Source organism: Trachemys scripta, chromosome 6, assembly GCF_013100865.1.
Source record: "Trachemys scripta elegans isolate TJP31775 chromosome 6, CAS_Tse_1.0, whole genome shotgun sequence".
In the NCBI taxonomy this organism is placed as follows: Eukaryota; Metazoa; Chordata; order Testudines; family Emydidae; genus Trachemys; species Trachemys scripta.
In genome coordinates, this window is record NC_048303.1 from 74,955,253 (window position 1) to 74,975,447 (window position 20,195).

At 40.7% G+C, this 20,195-nt stretch overlaps 1 long non-coding RNA gene across 1 annotated transcript in view; it reads right to left on the minus strand.

Annotated features, from left to right (window-relative positions):
* The window catches only part of LOC117879366, a 66,022-nt gene that overhangs the window by 28,753 nt on the left and 17,074 nt on the right, over nt 1-20,195 (minus strand). The window lies entirely within an intron of this gene.

Consider the following 20,195-nt stretch of genomic DNA (forward strand, 5'->3'; position numbering starts at 1 on the left):
GTGGCCTTAGAACCCTTCATTCTGCTCATGAAGCTGCTGTTGGGTGGTATGGCAAGCACTGCACATGTGAAGAGGAATACAAAGGATTGGTGAATGGCCTTATCCACCTGGGAAATGCAACATACAAGGAAGTTCATCCTGGGGGCTTGGAAAATGAATGAAGGGTATAAAACAAAGCCACAGGAAAATTTTCCATCTTTTTGGCTGTTTGAATTTGGACAGAGCCAGAGACTCTAAACTGAAGCCAGAGATCCTGCCTCCTCGGTCCACCCTGAAAGACACTCTGAATTGACAGATCTGTCACTCTTAGGATTTAGATGGTAACTTATTTGTGTGTATATGTTTGCTTGCCATAACTAACTCTCTTATTCCTTTTTTCTAGTTAATAAACCATTAGATAGTTTATTGTGGGATTGGCTACAGGCATTTTCTTTAGTGTAAGTTCTAGGGTACCAACTGATCTGGGGTAAGTGACTGGTCTCTTGGGACTGGAAGCTACCTGAATGAGGTGTGATTTTTGGTGTATGTGGCCATTTATCAGTAAGTCCAATTTGTCTGGGTGGCAAGATAGACTGGAGGACCTAAGGGGACTGTCTGTGACTCCATGACTGTTATAGTGATCCAGGAGTTCACATTTGTTATTGGCTTGGTGAAATTTAATTATAGAGCACACCACCAGTTTGGTGTTTCTGACAGTCTACCCTGAGGCAGACTGAGCCGCTCCAGACAGCGTGACAGACTGAAAGGAAAGTTGCTCTTGGTTTATTTCACAAAACTGTAATATTAACTGCAACATATTCATCGACAGTATGTCTGCAAAGATTTTTTGGGACAGGTGCTTATTTGGGGGTAATTCTAGGTGTCCCATATTTTGTCAACATGGCCTTTAATTCCAAACAAAACCAACCATTTTCATTTCACCGGCCATTGGCGTTAATTAATGGCAGTTTTATTTATTTCTTCCAGTGGGCCACTAACAAAATGGGCAGAGGGGAAGGTGAAACATTGAAAATGAAATCAACCACTTCACCCTGAAAGCTGTGCTTAACTCTGTGTCAATAGCTGCAATTTCCTTTGGTTACAGGCATACGAAATGACCTGATTTATTATGGAGAGAGCATCATATAAAGATTCTGTTCCAGTCCTATTCTTTATCAGCAAACATGACAAAAATATATATGCAAAACACAGCACTCATAGTGCAGAAGTAGCTGCCTGGAACCAAACTCATGCAAATACAAATGACTTGAATACATGTTTTGTCATAGCTACCAATCAACTCTTTCCATATACCTTCTTGACATGCTGAAATTTATTTCTGTGACTATTAAATTAGAATAGTTCCTTGCAAATTATTCTTGGACCACTACTCTTTCAAATTATATATCACTAAGCGCTTTTTAACTGGAGCTTAAAATTTGCAATAGATATGGTCATATGCTAATTAATGTTTACCTAGGGCCTAATTCTGCCACCCTTACCAACACTGAGTAGTATATTATTCCACCTTGCTGCTTTTTGGGCAGATTGGAAAGCCCACTGTACTGTAGGAAGACTTAAAGAGTTGGGTCCATGCACTTATCCAGAATTAGTTAATTTTTAATAATAAATGTGAAAGTGGTAAAAGATTAAGCTAAAAAGTAGGTTTTTCACAATTAGTTTTGAATTTCATATTGTTTAATACAACTGAAAAAAACCACACCCTGATTCTTATTTCAGTTTTAAATAGGACCACTTGGCTGAGTGTGGCTTTGTGGAGTCTTTCTCTCTGTTTCCCCTACTGAATAGACATTCTTACCAGAGCCTGATGATGAGAAACCTGTGTAAATTCTTTGGGGGTGAGGACTGCTTCTCACTTTCTGGTTATACAGTGCCTCATTCAAGGGGGCCCAAATCTCATTGGAGGTCTCTAGCTGCTACCAGAATATAATTAAATAAATATATGAGAATCATACTTTTTAGTTTAATCTGTTACCACTTCTACTATATTAAATTGGTCTTATTCTAAAGTCATGGAAATTGTCCTTTCTGTGTCCTTGCACTGGAGTTAATAATATTAGTCTACCTAAAAGGAACAGTTTGAAACAGAAAAATGTCCTTGGTGAATTGAATTTCCAGTCCAATAAATTTGGACTTGCAAAGAAACTCAGCTCTGAGTAGTTCCCACCTGCAAATAGCTTTGACATGGCTTTCGAATTTCTGGGAAAGAAGTCTGTAAGAGCAGATCTTGAAAATGTGTAACATTTACTATCTAGTTTAATGATCCAAAAGTCTGTGCTGAATCAGAGGTAGAAATGTTAAAGTAATTACCCTGGAAAGTCAATTTAATGAATGCCCAATATGTGAAAGCATTATTTCTGTAATCTTTTCTATTGCCCAATTTATCATTTTTATTGTTCATTTACTTATGCTATATACTTCTGGTATGAATTATATTCTCTAATATTCCTTTTTCTTCAAATATGACTTGTTAGATAGCTAGGGAAAAGATTATCTTTAAATAGGGACCTCTGGATTTGGGGAAACTGAAATATATTTAAACATGAATCCATTTACCTCCTTTTTTAAATAATTCCCCGATATTCCTTTCTGTTAGTTATCAGATATACTTGTTTAAACAAGGTCTTTTATCTTCACTATTTATTTTCTCCTACTTGGTTCAGTAATGTGGTCATAATTCTGAATTTGTGGCTTTTGATGTCAATTTGTGGGTAGGCCTTGATCCTACAAACATTTTTGCATGTGTATAACTTTACCCACACGAGTGATTCCACTGACATCAATGGGATTACTCACACGAGTCCAGTAAAATGTGGACATAAATATTGGTGAAATCAGGGCTTAAGGCAACAGATTTTGATATAATACATTTAAAATTCTGATGTAAATACAATTTTCTCTTTCAACCCATCTTATACCCATTCATTTAAGTAAGAATATAGCAGGGCAAAAAATTATAGGAAAAATCATTTATCAACATTCTATGAATTCTAAGTCACACTTTGCTTTGATTGTTTGCCACACCTTTTCAATGAATGGTCTTGCAAGTGACTTTTATTCTCATGAATGTTTAGGGAGGAGCATATATTTACATTCACTTTTTTGTATGACAGTGTTCTCATTATTATTAAATATTTGTAAAATAAGCCACCCAGAAGTCCCAAGCAAGATTGGTGCACCAGTGTTCTAGGTACCATCCCCATTCAGATGGTGACATGTTTCATTCACATTGCAAGTGTTTGCCCAGCTGGCCTTTACCTTTGGGAAGAGGATGGTAAGAAGCAGGGAGAGAGTAACGGACAGCAAATTATTTGAAAAACAAAGTAAATAAATAAAATTGAGCATTATGAGCATTGGTGAAGAGGAGAGAGGAAGAGAAGGGGCTAGGAAGATGGGCGCTCCACAAATAGAAAAGTCCCTTTGCTGGAGATACTTTGCTCATGTTCCATTTCCAGATCACAGAACAAGGTGTCTGGAGAGTGGCCAGATATTGGGGAGGGAGGAGTGGACATGGTACAGGGACAAATATGCGGCTACATTATCTCCTACTGTGTAACACTAAGGACTGGGAGGACCATCAGCAGCTGTGAGAAGCGGAGGGGGGCCAAGCAATGTTAGTCAGGGAATAAAGTGGGCTGCTGCAATAGCATGGAAGTGGTGAAGTCACTAATGTTGCTGCAGTTAAGCAACAGGTGATGCAAACAAGGGATTTGGCTCAATGTTGAGCAGTCTCTCTCACTGAGTAGAAGTGCAATCAGGAGGGAGGGAGAAGGAACTTGGGGAACTAGGCAAATTGCTTCTGAAGAGTCCCCTGAATGCAGTGATGGAGCAGCATCAGCAAGTAAGGTGAAGTCAAGAACTGCTGCAGATGGGCCCAATGGTAAATGCATAATGTGCAGGATGAGGCTCACAGGCCTCCTGATTCAGATCTATAGGAAGGGGCTCCTGGTGTCCCACTGCTGATTGAAGATTGTGTAATGATGCGGTTCTGGCGAGACCCAACTGAGAGTGCCAATTCAGGACAAAGCAACAGAGGGTCCTGTGGCACCTTTGAGACTAACAGAAGTATTGGGAGCATAAGCTTTCGTGGGTAAGATCCTCACTTCTTCAGATGCAAGTAATGGAAATCTCCAGAGGCAGGTATATCTCCACACTGATTTATACCTGCCTCTGGAGATTTCCATTACTTGCATCTGAAGAAGTGAGGTTCTTACCCACGAAAGCTTATGCTCCCAATACTTCTGTTAGTCTTAAAGGTGCCACAGGACCCTCTGTTGCTTTTTACAGATTCAGACTAACACGGCTACCCCTCTGATACTTGAATTCAGGACAAATCGCTTAAAACAGGGCAGTTACAGCCCAAGGCTGGGGTTTTTCCAACTCTAAGGCAAACCAAACCAGCCAGACAGTGAAAACTTCGGTCTCACTGGCAAACCACAAGTCACACAAGCAATTCCCTTAGACACTCCAGTTTCCCAGTATCACCACCAGTGCCACTCGTTATGGGGACAAATGGTTATGAAAACCAATACCCCAGTAAAAGAAAAAAAGGTTTTCCTGATCCCATAGGACCAAGCCCCAGACCCAGGTCAATATACAAATCAGATCTTACCCACAAATCACGCTGTTGCCAATCCTTTAGAATCTAAAATCTAAAGGTTTATTCATAAAAGGAAAAAGATAGAGATGAGAGTTAGAATTGGTTAAATGGAATCAATTACACACAGGGCCGGATTAACTTTTTGTGGGCCCCCATTGGGGAAATAGGGCATGTGATGGGGGGCGGTCCGCAGAGTGAGGGGCCGGTTGAGGGCAATGAGACGCAGCGCAGCAGGAGTGGCCCCACTCAGCCCAGCACAAGGGCACTATTTACAAACCCCAACCTGCTAGACGCGCAGTGGCCCGCCCAGCCCTGCGCAACCAGCGTGCCCCTTCCACACTGCCCCCTGCCCAGTGCCCTGCTCTTATGCCAGTGCCAATGAATGTGGCGTTTCACCCAGAGATCCCTATGCCCAGCACCCGCTGCCTAGAGACTCCTCCCGCTGACATCCCACCACAACTACACAGCACCCTGCACACCATACCCCCTGCCCAGCTCTCACAGATCCCTGACTGTCCAGCACCCCCTTCACAGTCCCACCATCACAGCTGCACAGTGCCCCATATTCCTGAGGGAATTCTGGATCAAATTCTGTGCATAATATTTTAAAATTCTGATTTTTTTTATAATAAATACATGTGGAAGCTCCACCATGGCAGTGGGGAGCACAGGCCATTGGCTGCATGGAGGTGGGAGAATACCCTGCAGCCTTCCCCCTCCCCTGGGACAGGGACTTGGCAGTGAGACTGAACCTGACCCTGACACAGCACAAGGGGCAGGCCTGCCCCAGAAACACCCTGGGGCCCTGCCCCTTTTGCCCAGGTACACCAGATGTGGGCAGGGAGGCACAGCCCAGCAGCAGGATCCAAGTGCAGAGGGACTTAGTGTGGGGGTATCCAGATAGGGGTAAGAGGGTTCTGTGGGGGGAAGTCTGGGTGCAGAGGAGGTGGGGTTGTTGTGCTTAAAGTACTGCACAGGATCTTTTCAGGGGGAATAAGGCAAACGCCACATTCATTGGTAATACATGCATCAATCAACACTGTATCATTTGCATATGATCTATGTTACACTCATGCACTCACATACACACACACAAACACACTCTGTCTTGTTGTTATTACCAACTACTTGCTCCCCTTAACTTCACTGGCCAGGTGAGTTAGATAGGGGAGGGTTGGAGCCGGGCTTCTGCTGATCTGGATCAATGCTCTGATGTTGACAAGACCCAGGGTCCTCTGCAAGACACCTCACATTTATAGCAGCTTCCCTCTTGTGCAAATCTATACCAGATTCAAAATCTGTGTCCGTTGGTCCTTTGTGCTGCTTCCTTCTGGATGTTGTCCCAATACTGTTCAAAAAGGGTGTTTCCAAAAGAAGGTGCTTGATTCTAACCCTCTCCCCCCAAGGCCATCAATATGTCTGCTCTTCTTTAGTGAGCCCACTTAACAAGTTTGATTGTCCTTGGGTCTTGCTTCCATCCCCTCTCCAATTAGCTGTCTGGAGGTGCTTGCCTTCCAGGCCTTGCTCATTCACACCTCATTCATTCAACATGCCAATTGATTAAGGGAGTGTGGGGAGGGGGAATCTTATTCTACTCCTAGCAAAAAGACATTTTTCTTCTACTTTAAATATCCTTAGGAGCGATAACATTATACCAAGGCTTAACACAAAGTTTTCTATAAGTTTTTCTACATAGGGATCTGATACAAAGTTCCTATATCAAAGGACTTGATACAAAGTTGTATGAAAATAGCTTAATACCGGGTTATATGAAGAGGCATAATACAAAGTCATATGAAAGTTAGAGGTTATATATGGATAGGCTTAATACAAGGTTATATAGAGAGGCATAATACAAAGTCGTATGAAAGTTATGTGAAGACGCTTAATACAGAGATTTATCTACAGGATTCATTTGGATGGGGGTCTAGGTGTAGGTGGTTGGGGCTCAGTTGGGAGGGTGTCTGGAGGGGCTCATCGGGGTGGTAAAGATGCAGGGGAGGTGGGGCTTGTCAGGGTGAGAGTTTGATGGGCCTGCTTAACAGGGGAGCCCCAGCTGCTGCCAAGGGGATCCGCATGCTGGGCCCCCGTTTCCCCTATCTTAGGGATCGGTAACCTTCAGCATGTGGCCCACCAGGGTAAGCCCCCTGGTGGGCCAGGCTGGTTTGTTTACTTGCCGCATCCGCAGGTTCGGCCGATTGCGGCTCCCACTGGCCATGGTTTGCCGCTCCAGGCCAATGGGGGCTGCGAGAAGCCACGGCCAGCACATCCCTCGTCCTGCAGCCCCCCCCCCCCATTTGCCTGGAGCCACAATCGGCCGAACCTGTGGATGCAGCAGGTAAACAAACTGGCCCGGCCCACCAGGGGGCTTACCCTGGCGGGCCATGGGCCAAAGGTTGCCGATCCCTGCCCTATCCCCTTCTCTTCCCCATCCCATGCCCCTTCCTTCCCCACTGCCTCTGTCCCCCTGCCCTGCCTGCCCCATCATGGGCACTCACTGTTGTACAAGATGAAGTACTCCTGTTCTTTTTGCGGATACAGACTAACACGGCTACTACTCTGAAAGATGAAGAATGGCTCCCAGCACACAGAAGGGAGCTCAACCAGCACTTGGACTCAAAAGGTGGTGTCCAGCTGCAAAGTCCGGGGAGCTGAGCAGCACCTTCTTTTTTCAGCCTGGCTGCGCAGCTCTGCAGTCACAGAGTAGGGTACGCTCGTTCCACCCCCGTCCCCAAGACCCTACCCCCAGGGCCAGCTCCAGGGTTTTGGCCGCCCCAAGCAGCCAAAAAAAAAAAAAAAAAAAGCCGCGATCGCAATCAGGATCTGTGGTGGCAATTTGGCGGAAGGTCCTTCGCTCCAGGCGGGAGTGAGGGACTGTCCGCCAAATTGCTGCCAAATAGCTGGATCTGCCGCCCCTCTCCGGAGTGGCCGCCCCAAGCACCTGTTTGCCAAGCTGGTGCCTGGAGCCGGCCCTGCCTACCCCTGCCTCTTCTCTGCCTCCTCTTCCCAGGTGAGCATGCTGCAGCTGTGCTCATCCCCCACCCTCCTGCCGGCAAACAGCTGATCAGCAAACAGCTGATCGGCAGCAGGGAGGAGGAGGGCAGGAAGGGAGCAAGCTATGAGAAGAGGCAGGGGACTCTTGGCTGCCCTACTGTAGCAGGAGCCTCAGTGCCAGGAGCACCAAGCTTCTGCCCCCCGCAAGAGAGAGCGGGGGGTGGAGAAGAGTGGGCCTGGTCGGGGCCACCCTGGAGTGTGGGCACGGCTCAATGGAGCCAGTGGCTCCATCGTAAATCTGCTACTGATTACATACACTAATGGCAAAGTTCTTGGTTCAGGCTTGTAGCAGTGATAGAATAAACTGCAGGTTTAAAATCAAGTCTCTGGAATACATCCACAGGTGGGATGGGTCATCAGTCCTTTGTGTAGAGCTTCCATTCGTAGCTAAGTCCCTCCAGAGGTATGAAGCAGGATTGAAGACTAGATGGAAACAAGGCCTCAGCCTTTTATAATCTTTTCCAGGTGTAAGAACACCTCTTTGTTCTTACTGTGGAAAATTACAGCAAAATGGAGTCTGGAGTCACATGGGCAAGTTCCTGCATACTTTGCTGAGTTACAAGGCGTATCTGCCTTCTCTCCATGGGTCAATTGTATAGCTGATGGTCCTTAATGGGCCATCAAGCAGGCTAGGCAGAGCTAACACCAACTTGTCTGGGATGTTTCCCAGAAGCATAGCATAAGTTTGAAATACAGACAGTATAGAGCCAATATTCACAACTTCAACTACAAAATTGATACACCCATATAGACAGCATAATCATAACCAGCAAACCATAACCTTGTCTTAGACGCCTCATTTGACCCCCTTTTTACAAGATTTGGGGCCACTACAGGACTTTGGTTGCAACCATGTTCTATATGGTTCCAGATTATATCAATAACATCACAGCTTGGCAATTGAGAAATCATTGTCTGAGCATACTGTTTAGCAGGAAGGAATTGAGGGACTTTCTCTCAGCAGATGCAGCCCTGATGCCTGAGTCCAAGCCTTATAAATTAAACCAGGACAGACCCAGACAGAAACTGTGGTTGGGGCCTACCACAAAAAAGGGAAATTAACATCTCCCCAGGGTTTACAATCCCACCCACATATGCTCTGGGTACTCATTGGAGAATCTGGGTACTCATTGCATCCCTAATTAGGAAACGAGTTAGGAATTCCTATGCTTTTCCTTGCTCATAGCAGTAAACACTGACACCCCCTCACCCTTTTTTTTTTTTTTTTTTTTTAAGAAATATAGATTCAGGTCCACGTAAGCTGTTTGCAGATTCTGATGAGACTCCACTGTAAAGGCTCTGGCATACCATTATGACATACTACAAGCTATTTGAAGGCTAAGGGTATAATATTTTACATATTAACGGCTGAATTAGTCATTTTTGGCAAGATGAATTTTGAACCAGAACTCCATCCACTTTTAGTGGTTACTAAAGGCCATGCCTAGTAACCACTGGATGAGACACAGTCAGCTTTAAGAATCATCAGCACGGATTCTCCTCTGTTGTGGTAGCTATGGTATATCTTAGCCCATACCTGCTTCTAGTCCATCTAACCCTATAAGCCCAATCTTTTTGCAGCTCAAATAAACAAACAAAACGAAATACATTGATCCTGCCAATAATATTCCACTGGGGGATTCAATCCACATATGTGAAGGGTTCATTCATACACACATGGGATGAATAATGGCTTAGCAGGAATTGGTTTACAATCCCTGTGGACTCCTGTAGAGCTAATAAGTCTAGAAATACCACTTGAATGGAATCATATGATAATCATATGACTATATTTTTGATACATTGCATAGTGCATAAGTATAAAAATAAAAAATGCATTAGAGTTTAGGCTTTCCTTTATTGTATCAAATTAAATCGGATTTAATGCCTACTTGTGTGTCATGCAGATCAGATCCATTTGTACAAGGCTGTACAGTGTGGAGCTGGTTCAAATGAATGAATAGCTTTCTCATTACTTCACCCTATTCTGCTGTCTCTTTTCCTGTCCTTTGTAATGTAATGGACGACAGCTGTGGCAGTGAAGTGAATATTAACTAACCCCAGCGCCTCAGCAGATTGTGACTTTAATCCCTGAAAATACCACTAAAATCAAAATTTAATTACACTCAGTGTAGCTCTGTTAATGCCTGAAAAATATTTAACAATTAGCGGTTGGTTTAATTAAGCAAACTGCCTTTCACAAAGCAACCTGAAAAGTTTTCCCCCCTATTTTATCCCTCAAACTAATTAGTCTGATGTAAGCTTACAGCACTTCATTTACTGTTACTGAGTCTGCTGCTTAGCTGATCCAGTTTCTGGGGCTTAACAGTCTGTAATGGAAGGGGAAGTTGAAAGGGAAAAAAATGTTCACTAAATGCTGTTGCTATTTAAAAAAAAAACACACACTTATAGTAAACTACTAAGCATCATTAGCCATTTCTTCATATGTAGTTATGTAGTTCAAGTATCTTTCATGAAATATTATTTGTATGGGTTTAATGTGTGTTGAATAATGAGTAAATTAAAGTACAGCCACTTCTATCAAAGCACAATGCCCTGTGTGTCCAGAATATAAAGCAGTGTTTACATCTAAATTAGCTGGGAAGGGGAAGCCCTGAAATAGTCTAAATTAGGTAATTGTTTTGAAAATGTCAAAGAAAGAAAACTATATGGTGAAAGGTGTTTCAAGGGTGACTTCTGCTATTATTTCTTGTTATTTCAATTAAAATGATGTTACTTTGACCTTGTTAGTTTGTGCTATTATGATGCACCATGTGCTGCTATTGTTTCTGTGAATTTCAGCATAAGACTCTATAACTACAGATGTGCCCTTGTTTGCTTTCTTAGAAGAAACTAAGGTTACGAGTATTCTTAAAAATTACTGTAAACTGTGGTTTGGATCATAAAATTACCATCAGGTAGGCTAGAAAAATCATTTATTATTGAACAGTTGAAAGATCAATTTACATCATTCCATGTACAAGAATATTAATTTCATGGCACAATTTTCTAAGTGTAGATTCATTTAATTGTAGTGGCAGGTATTTGCGTGGAATTACTTAATTATACAGATGTCCTTTTTCCAACTTTCAGGATAAACATGGGGGGGGGGGTGTCTGTTGAGGAAATTAATGTCTTGTTACCATCTTGATGTAGACTCAAATATTGTAAAGTAGTCTAATGATTTAATAGGCTTAAAAAGAAGGTTTAAATCCCAGGATAAGGACCATTGTCTACACGGAAGGCAAGTCATTAAATTATCTTTTTTGCCCTTGAACAGTTGCATTTGGCACCACTCAGGTCACTACCTGTAAATCCACAAAATTCACCTATGAAAGGATCTACTGGAAAGCCTTTTATATACATTTATATCTATCTAGCTATCTGTATCTATATCTATATATATAAAAACTTCACATTCAAATTATATGGAAAAGTGGAGAATGTGGATTTACTGCTGAACAAACAAGGCGATACTAAAATGTGTTTGAGAAATGAGATTGCCTTAATCCAAATATACAGGGTTCAGTAAGATACCAAACTGATTAAGACTAATTTAAATTGAAATGGACTGTTCCTTTCACCAGCCTGTCTTCCAATGAAAAACAGACACATATACTGATTGTGTCTACTCTGCATAGGGTGTGCATTATACCGTACAGTTGTGTTGCTTGTTTTTATCTGATGTTTATATCACATCCGTTCTTTGTAGCCTCTTTCCCTCACCTTTTCCCATTTCAAAATGTTTCGTTTTAGGTAAAATCATTTCTCACTCCAAAGGCAAAGGGACTAAGTCAAAGTCAATGAAAATTGGTACAACTGACACAAAAATTACACACAGTTTGGTACAATTCAATCTAATTGGGAGCCTTTTCTTCAAGGTCCATGGTTGACTGAGGATGGATATTAAATTACCATTCATAATACTAAAGAAATGGTCCATTCAAATCAGGGTTGAAATATTGTATATTGACTGAAAAATGTGGAGAAGCACCTGGCAGGTGCATTTATACTCAGCTTAACCTGTCATAAAGGAAGAAATGAAATATTACAAAATTGAAATAGGTGTAAAGTTTCTTTCCGACCATCCATAGAAAAATAGTTGAATTTTTATGGTCTGTGTGACAACTTTAACCACTTTTATCTATTTAGTCATGTAAAAATAACTATCTCCCCACAAATGTTTGCCTGCATTACTGTTAAGCAAATGTTCTTTCACCATCAAATTCCACTTCTGCAGTATGTTTTGTCATAGAAAAGCACACATTCTCCTTAATAATACAAATAATTCACTTATCATAGTCTATTATATATCTATTCCATTCTTGAACAGCATTACTGCTTTTGGTTTTTTAGTTAAATGCTAAAGAATTTCAGAATGTCATAATATACGTAAATGGTCTTTGAACTTCATTGCAAAAGAACACCATGTCTTAAAAACCAAACAGAGATGATCAAACTCAATTCACCTCAATTCAGCTGTCACAACTGAAAAAATTAACTGGAACTCTCTTCTGCTGTTTCTAGGAAGAGATCATAGTATGAGTTCAAAGTTCTGTCTTTAACCATGGCATACATTTACAAAAACCAAAACTAGAATTTATAATACCATTTGCAAGGGGTCGTCAAGTTTTTTTTACAAATCTTGAGTGGTAATTTCAGTAACACTGTTGAAATTTAGAATACAGGTTTAAGATTACAAATAATTTTTGTGTATTGGAATCTAGAGGGCATACACTGTCCTTAGTTGCATGTATGCCACTTCTGTTGAATTCAATGGGAGTTGCCTGCATACATCTGGGGCAGAATGCTCACCCTCAATACATACTTATATAAACCTTGTGGGCCAGATACACAACTGATGTAAATTGTCATAGCTCAATTGAAGTCAAAGCATTAAATGGTTAAAAGTCAACAGGACAATTTACACCAGCTAAGGATCCTAAGTGAGGCTGACTTCTGAGGGCTCCTTCATAAGCCCTAGTGTAGAGGCACACTGAGAGCAAGGCTGGGGGTGGGTCAGGTGTGTCCAAGCGCCTTAGCATGTAGTGCTGAGGAGATACTGAGCAGTGTTGCAGCCTATAGGAAAGCTGCTGTAATTTAGACAGGTCTCCAAAGATCAGGACAAGGTTTATATTCTGTATTTTAACTGTTATCTTCTTGTTTTGTCCATGGTCCTAACCCTCTTTCTCCCTTGTATAACTCCTGGTAGGAGTAATCTGTGTGAGCAGATATACAGAGTTCCATAGCTGGCCAGAATAATTAAGTTTAATCCTTAGCTGCTTTTCCAGCATTATATTGGTCTTTTGGGGGTGAAAGGGCAAGTGAGAGAGGGAGACTAATAAAAAGACAGAATTTAGCTTTGAATGTTAAAATAACCTCAACAATCTGTTTCTCTCTCCCTTCTCAGCCAGATCCTCTAGTGGTGTAAAGTGGCAGGTGTAGCTCCATTGAAGCCAATAGCGTTATGCCAGTTTACACCAGCCAAGGATCTGGTTCTCTCCTTTTTCTGACTTATAGTCAGCCCTTTCCATACTCCCTCCCAAAAAGGCATTAACGCTTTCCACGATGGTCCAAAAAGAAGATATTAAAATATTAAAATTAAGAGGAGCATGTGATAAAAGAATCCCAATTAGTGTAAGTTAAAAAAAAATCCTTTATCCCCCATTTGTGATTAAGTAAGTTTTGTTACAGTTTAACAAGCAGATCACTTGATTAATTCAATCCCCTATATGAATATGATATTCCTATTAGTTTAGTTTCATTAGTACACACCAGTTGGCCCAATTAATCTTTGGCTCATGCATACCTATGACAAGACAAGCACTATACAAGAAAGAAAAAATAAGATATTTGCATGATTTTAGAGACTGAATAATAATGAAAAGTTCTCAAGTTTCAATAAAAACAGATGGAAGCATCAAGGATAGATGCCTTAAAAAAAATCCTGGCACTGCGAAAAGCAGCAAAGAAAGCCAAAAAATGTTGTAAAACTTAAAAACAAATGTTGGTTGGCAGCTTTGAGTAATCTTACAGAAAGGTAGATTGCTTATTGATAAAAGAGGCGCACACTAAATTAATGTGTATTTGTGTAGTCTCTTTGTATCTTAAAATTAAATCTATCCAGTCATGCACTCGACAGATGTAATAGCTGATTTTGATGACTTTTGCAAAACATTAAGATGTAATTAGGAAAGCATCCAAACCTAGTCAGCAAATTAATAGGTCCAGAAAGTTCATTTTGGATTTGCTTTATATTTGCTAGCTATGATCATTTTCTGTGTATAGGCCAGGTTCTTACAAGTGTTACAAATCAGTTTAATATATAGGAAAATAGATTTAGTACTACAACACACAGTGTTACAAATCAAATCCATTAGAGTTGCCCGTATTTAATAGAAAACAGTATTTTTCATTTCTCTCTTGAAATTTTTGATCATTCAGTTAACATCATTATTTTCCAACAGACTGGCATGTTTGAAAATGTCATTAGTTCAGGAATGTTTCCCTTGTTTCTGGGCTACTAACTGAAATTAAAACATCTCTCCAGTGCTGCATGGCTGTGAGGGTCAAGCATTGTTTTTTCCACCTTTTGTCATCAGACAAGCTGGGATATAAAAAATAGTATATCAATAAAATACCAACTTTAGCTGACATCAGGTTTCTGGCCTCAATGACAAAAAATTATTTCACCCATTATCAAGACAATTATGAGAATGACTGAGCAGGCATTTTGTAATACATAATTTGTACTTACGGCACTGAGAGTGACCTTAAATAATGCAGCCTATATATTATAATGATCTGTAACAAAAAATATCACTTTCCTTGCAAAGATTCTACTTAAGAAATTTAACTGCGAACACTTGAAAGCAAAATAATAATAAAGCAATTCTTGATCATGACACGAGAGTTAAAGTTGTGTTAAGTTCTGCCATTATAAACTCAATTTTTCAGAAGGTTGTAATTCTGGTTGCCATGAACATTTGTTTTAATGTGAAACTTTGGTTCTGTAAGGATAGGCCAAAATTACAGGCCCTGAACTTAGTACAGTTTTTTGGAGTAACATTAAGGAGGACAAACCAACACAACAAGAAGGGCCGGCTGTAGGCACCAGCAAAACAAGCTGGTGCTTGGGGCGGCACGGCCGGCGCCAGAATGCCGCCCCTAAAAATGTGCCCCGGCCACCCTAGCTCACCTCCACTGCTGCTGCCATGGCGCACGAAACAGCTGATTCACGTGCCGCTACTCACCCTCCCTCCCAGGCTCTCAAACCTGAGAGGGAGGGGGAGATCCCGAGCGTCCGCGGCGCAGGCGCCACTTCTCCCCCTCCCTCCCTCCCTCCTAGGCTTGAGAGCCTGGGGGGAGGAGGCAGGGCTGGGGATTTGGGGAAGGGGCGGAGTTGAGGCGGAGCCGGGGGTGGGGTAATTAAAGAAGGGGGGGGGCAAAATTGTTTTTGCTTTGGGTGGCAAAAATCCTAGAGCCGGCCCTGACAACAAGGAAAATTAAAGTTAAGGTTAAAACTCTTACCTGAGCTCTCCTTATTGCACCTATAATACAGTTCTTAAATATATGTATAATGCTATGAATAAGGATGGACTAATAGTTTTACTTAATAAGACTCAGTCTGAATTTTTGCTTGAAACCAAAACTGAACCTTCCTTGATGTTTTAAATTATTACAGTTGGTAAATTAAAAAAAACAAAAACAAAAAACAACTTTTATATGCCTTTGCCCTTCCTTCGTGGATCAGAAACAGATGTATTGAAATGCAAGTAGGGTTATTCTACCAGCATTTTGGGTCCACCTGAGCTCCAGAAAATCTCATGAGTGTCTCTATTCATGAAATTTCCAACTTCCAAGTGTAACTTCCAGACAAAAAAATTGTGAATAAATTTGGAAAAGCACCTGAACTTCTGAATTTCCTTCTTTTGGTAGGTTTATCATATTTAAGGTTATTGAAATGCATTTATTTCAGACTCAAAGAAATAAAACACTATATCATCAAGTTTTTCTCTGTTGCCAGATGACCATATATAGAAATATTTAAATCTATTTGTATCTAGTAATATTGTTTCTCCATAATTAAGTCATCCTGTGTTTGTCCTTTCAACTTTGGAAGGAGAGCATAAACCGTACAACCAAAGAGCAAACTGGATTAATTTTAGACTCAGACTTGTGGCAGTCATTAGGGAGGGAAGTGAATCCAGAATATAACACTTTTGAGATCAGTTATGGAACCCATATGCTTTCTGTGCATGCCTGGTAAAAATGTGCAACTTCATTACATATTAGAGGCTACACATTTTAATTCTGGCTCATTAATAGGTCTGAGGCAAGTGAAAGTGGCCTGGGAAGAGATCCAGTTTTCTTTACAAGGATGGCCAAGGCCTATGTCTCTGGGTGAGATCCACCAATTTGCATAGAATCTGCACAAGGCTCCTGGGCCATGGAATCCCATGGTGACTATGCACATGGGAAGTAGCCATGTAGGCGGTCTTTGCACCTCCATGTGCTTGGGAGGCACACACTCTTCTGTTTTCAAATATGCCTACCAAGTTAATGAGGAGGCAGGGAAAAAGGGGCCACAGCTACTATTACAGCCCATAGGCTGAGGGCCACTGATGGACATGTTACAAAGCTCTACTGCCATCCCTCTATCTCCACAAATTTCCCAGCACAAAGCCTTTTTGCTCAGGCTTCGGATGGGGTGTATGAATTTCATCCTTTGTGAAGAACTTCTCTAGCATATAACAGTGTATTGATATATGACAGACTCTAACTAATGAAAACATTAGATGAGATCAACAAACTGGCAGTAGTAATGGGGTTCTACATGATCCCAAGAGACAAATTTACAGGCATCTGCCGGTAGTATCAAGGAAGATGAGCTAATGCCTTTATATTAATGCTGGAAAGATTAATCCAGGAGATGGGCATCTGTACTCTACATATGCCAAGATCTACCACATAACTGGGATGCATAGATGAAGAGGAAGAAATTATAATAATTATAATTGCAGTGTCCAGCAACAGACAATAAAACAGCAGCAGCAATATAAGCAAATGACTGTGAGTATTAAAGAATACTATAAGAATACAAATCATGTCTTAAATACACATCCATTTGTTATGTGAGACTTAATATAGAAAAAGGAGTTTACTTAAGATATTATTTTGTCAGCTTTGCATGACTCTTCTGCATTATGGCACAACCAACAGCAGGACATAGACATTTTGTGATAAAAATCTGACTCATGAGATTTCTACCATTTTTCTGCAGATTCACAAAGTGCAAATTGTTCAGAGATCACCTTCTGGAATTCTGGGAGCTTACCTAAATTGAACTTCCAAACCCAAGGCCTGATCTTGCAGACACTTATTTCCAAATATAATGCTTGCATGGACCTCAGTGGGACTACTCATGGGTGTAAGCACAAGATTCTTCAGGACAAGGCCTCAGTTGAGGATCAAACATCTTAATAACAATAACATATTCCTGTGATTATTTGGTTATCACATCTAGCAGATTCTAAAATTTGAAAACTAGATTGGTCTTTATTTAGTAGATCATTTCTTTTTAATTACCTTCTGTTCATATTGTAACTATATTTCCAAAACACCCTGCTTTACCAAGGCATGTTTATAGCTAGCTCCAATTACCATTAATGTAGGGCACACATACCATGGGCACAATAGCAGCCCCCAAATTACATGTTCAATGGTTAATATGAAAAGAGTATTTGAATTATATTTGTGCCCTGTAACTTAAAGTAGTATCACATTTTAGAGTTAGATATAAAAATTTAAGTCTGCCAGCAGGAAAGTACTCATATTATAGATCACAAGTAAAGATCTAGGAGCAGTGGAAATGTTTTAAGCACATACAGTACAGCCTTTATTCATTACATTAGTTTTAATAAACACCTGTAACAAGAAATTACTGCACTAGGAAAAGAATCATAATTCACATCCTAGTTAACCATAAGTCTAACCATATTTTTAGCCCATCTGGACTTTAGACAGGTCTCCTCCCACCAGACCCACAAAATGCAGTGTTTTAGAAACATAAATATTAGAAAATCCATTCAGAAACAATTTCCATTTAATTTTCTCAAGCGGTGCAGTACACATATGGAAATGAAGTATATATAACAACTATTTTCTGCCACAACGTTGAAAATGAGGATAGGGCATTTAACGAGTCCCCAGAAGAGCTGGAAATGATGTCTATAGTTAAGGTTTCTTAACACTTTGCATTATAAACTCAGTTTTCAGTTGCTTATAACTTTGACCAACTTTAACTGATCAGGCTGAAACTTTCAATGCTTGCTCTCTGCCTCGGGCCAAACCGTTTTTTTTGTACCATAGGAGGTGATCAAATAACATTCACACATTATACAAAGAAGTTAAATGAGAAGTTGCACCATGTTGTTTCTGGCAAAGCTGAGTTGAAAACCCAGGCCTCAGAAATGACAAGCCTTATCCACTTAGCCACATTATCTTTCAGAAAATGTGCCAAAACTATGTACATGGCTGTGCCCTTCTCTGCAACCACTAAATCATACGTCCTTCAAGTCAGAAATAGAACCCCAAATTCTTGCTTCCCAGCATTCATTCTGTTGTTTAGGAAATAATTATGTAAGCCACAGGCAACCTGTGTGTCTCATCCACCATTAATGACTGGTCCACAGAGAAGATAAAAGCCTACTGCTACCAGTTACTTCAAGGTTCCAATCTGATGACCCACGTGAGATTGCATTATAATGGAGTTATCATTTTTTTCAGTTTGCTTTTCAAAAAACAAAAAACAAACAAACAAAAAACCCCCAAACAAATAAACAAAAAAAAACCCTCTAGGAAATGACATACAAAAAACTGCATTAAAAGAACATTTAAGGTTGCAATGTCAAGCACTCAGAAGTTAAGAAATGCCAGAAATAAGGTTGTCTCTGTTGATATACTGTGAACCCTGACAAGTTTAAATGATAATGATTCCAATTTTACCAGTAAGAGAGATCCAGAGGGGTTCCTTGGTTGATTATAATGACGATATACCAGTTCACTCCTACTGAATGTCTGGCCCATAAATTCAGAGAACAAGAGAAAAAATATAGAAATGATGCACCTGATCTTTTTTAAAGATTCAAGAATCCAGGGTTATATACAAAACTGTGTGAGAAAATATACATATAATCTGTGTGTAAAATTACTGAGATTGTGCATGAACACTTGATAACTGTTGTGTGGAAATATCCAATTTTTATGAGGGCTCATAATAGTCACATTTCCAAATTAGGCATATGACTGTGTGTATCCCCGGACTTCCATAGGTGTTGAGAATCAGATTCTGAAAGTTAGCTGTGTTTTCTTCAGCAAGAAGTTATGTATCTGATATTTACAAATTAATGAATTGAATTTATTTGTGGTTCTACTCCCTGGAGATCATAACTCTCCCCTGCAAGAGGGTTCAAAGAGGAAAATGTTACTTGCATCCTTTTCTGATCTCTGGCACTCACATGCACAGCCAGCCAAAATCTAAGGAATAACCCTGCACTGCCTAGGAGATGAATTATATGACTTTATAAATCCCTTTCATCCCTAGTTTCAAAGGCACAGATTGTCTCCTCCTGTTCCAACCACTTTGCACCATTCAGTCAGAGGAAAACCAATGAAATGTGGCTCTTAGGGAGAATTCCCCTATTGTAGGGAAGCTCTTGGGTGGCATAAATTAGTGTAGACTGCCTCTATGCCAATTACCCACCCTCTTACACCCTAGGGTAAAGGCTGGAGAAGGTGTGTTGACATGTGCTAGGGCAGGCGTGTGCCTGTGCTATGCCAATTCACAATTGGTGTAAGGTTGTATAAGGACCTCAGGAAGCTGGTATAAATTAGGGCAGACCTTAAAAGGCTTCAGCTTACATCAATGGGCTGGGCTGGGTACAAATGAGAATCAGAGAAGCGTAACTGGCTTGGCACTGGAGTGAATCTGGCCTTAAGATTCCTTTACCTCAGTTCATTTAAAAGTCAGACTCACTGTTTTATTATATAATGAAGCTACCTTTTGTGATGAAGAATCTAAGTGCATGCACACATCTCAATTATCCTTAGATAGCATTTATGAAATCCTCTGTAGTAGATAATCAGCATCTGACCTATCAAAGAGGAAGAAGGAGAAGCTGTTCCATAAGGCAACAGTTCAGAGGAGCTTATCACAAACTGTGAAAGTCACTGTCTCCACTTTCCCCTCAGACATTGTCAAACTTCAGGCAGGTAAACAAGAACAAGGAACTTTCAAAGGCTAAGAAACATTAACCTCACAGAACATAAAAAGTGCCATGAACAGCATGGAGCAAACAATGTTTGCTCACAGCAATTAGTGAGATCAGGGATGATAAAATCCTAGTAGCACATTAGCTTTAGAGTGCTTGTAAAGTTTAAAGGACCCAAAACAATGGGATACAGCAGTGAAATTTGCAATCCTGCTGCTGCAGAATGGGGAATAGACAGGGAAGAAGGCTGGGGTCTCAGAAAGTTCATA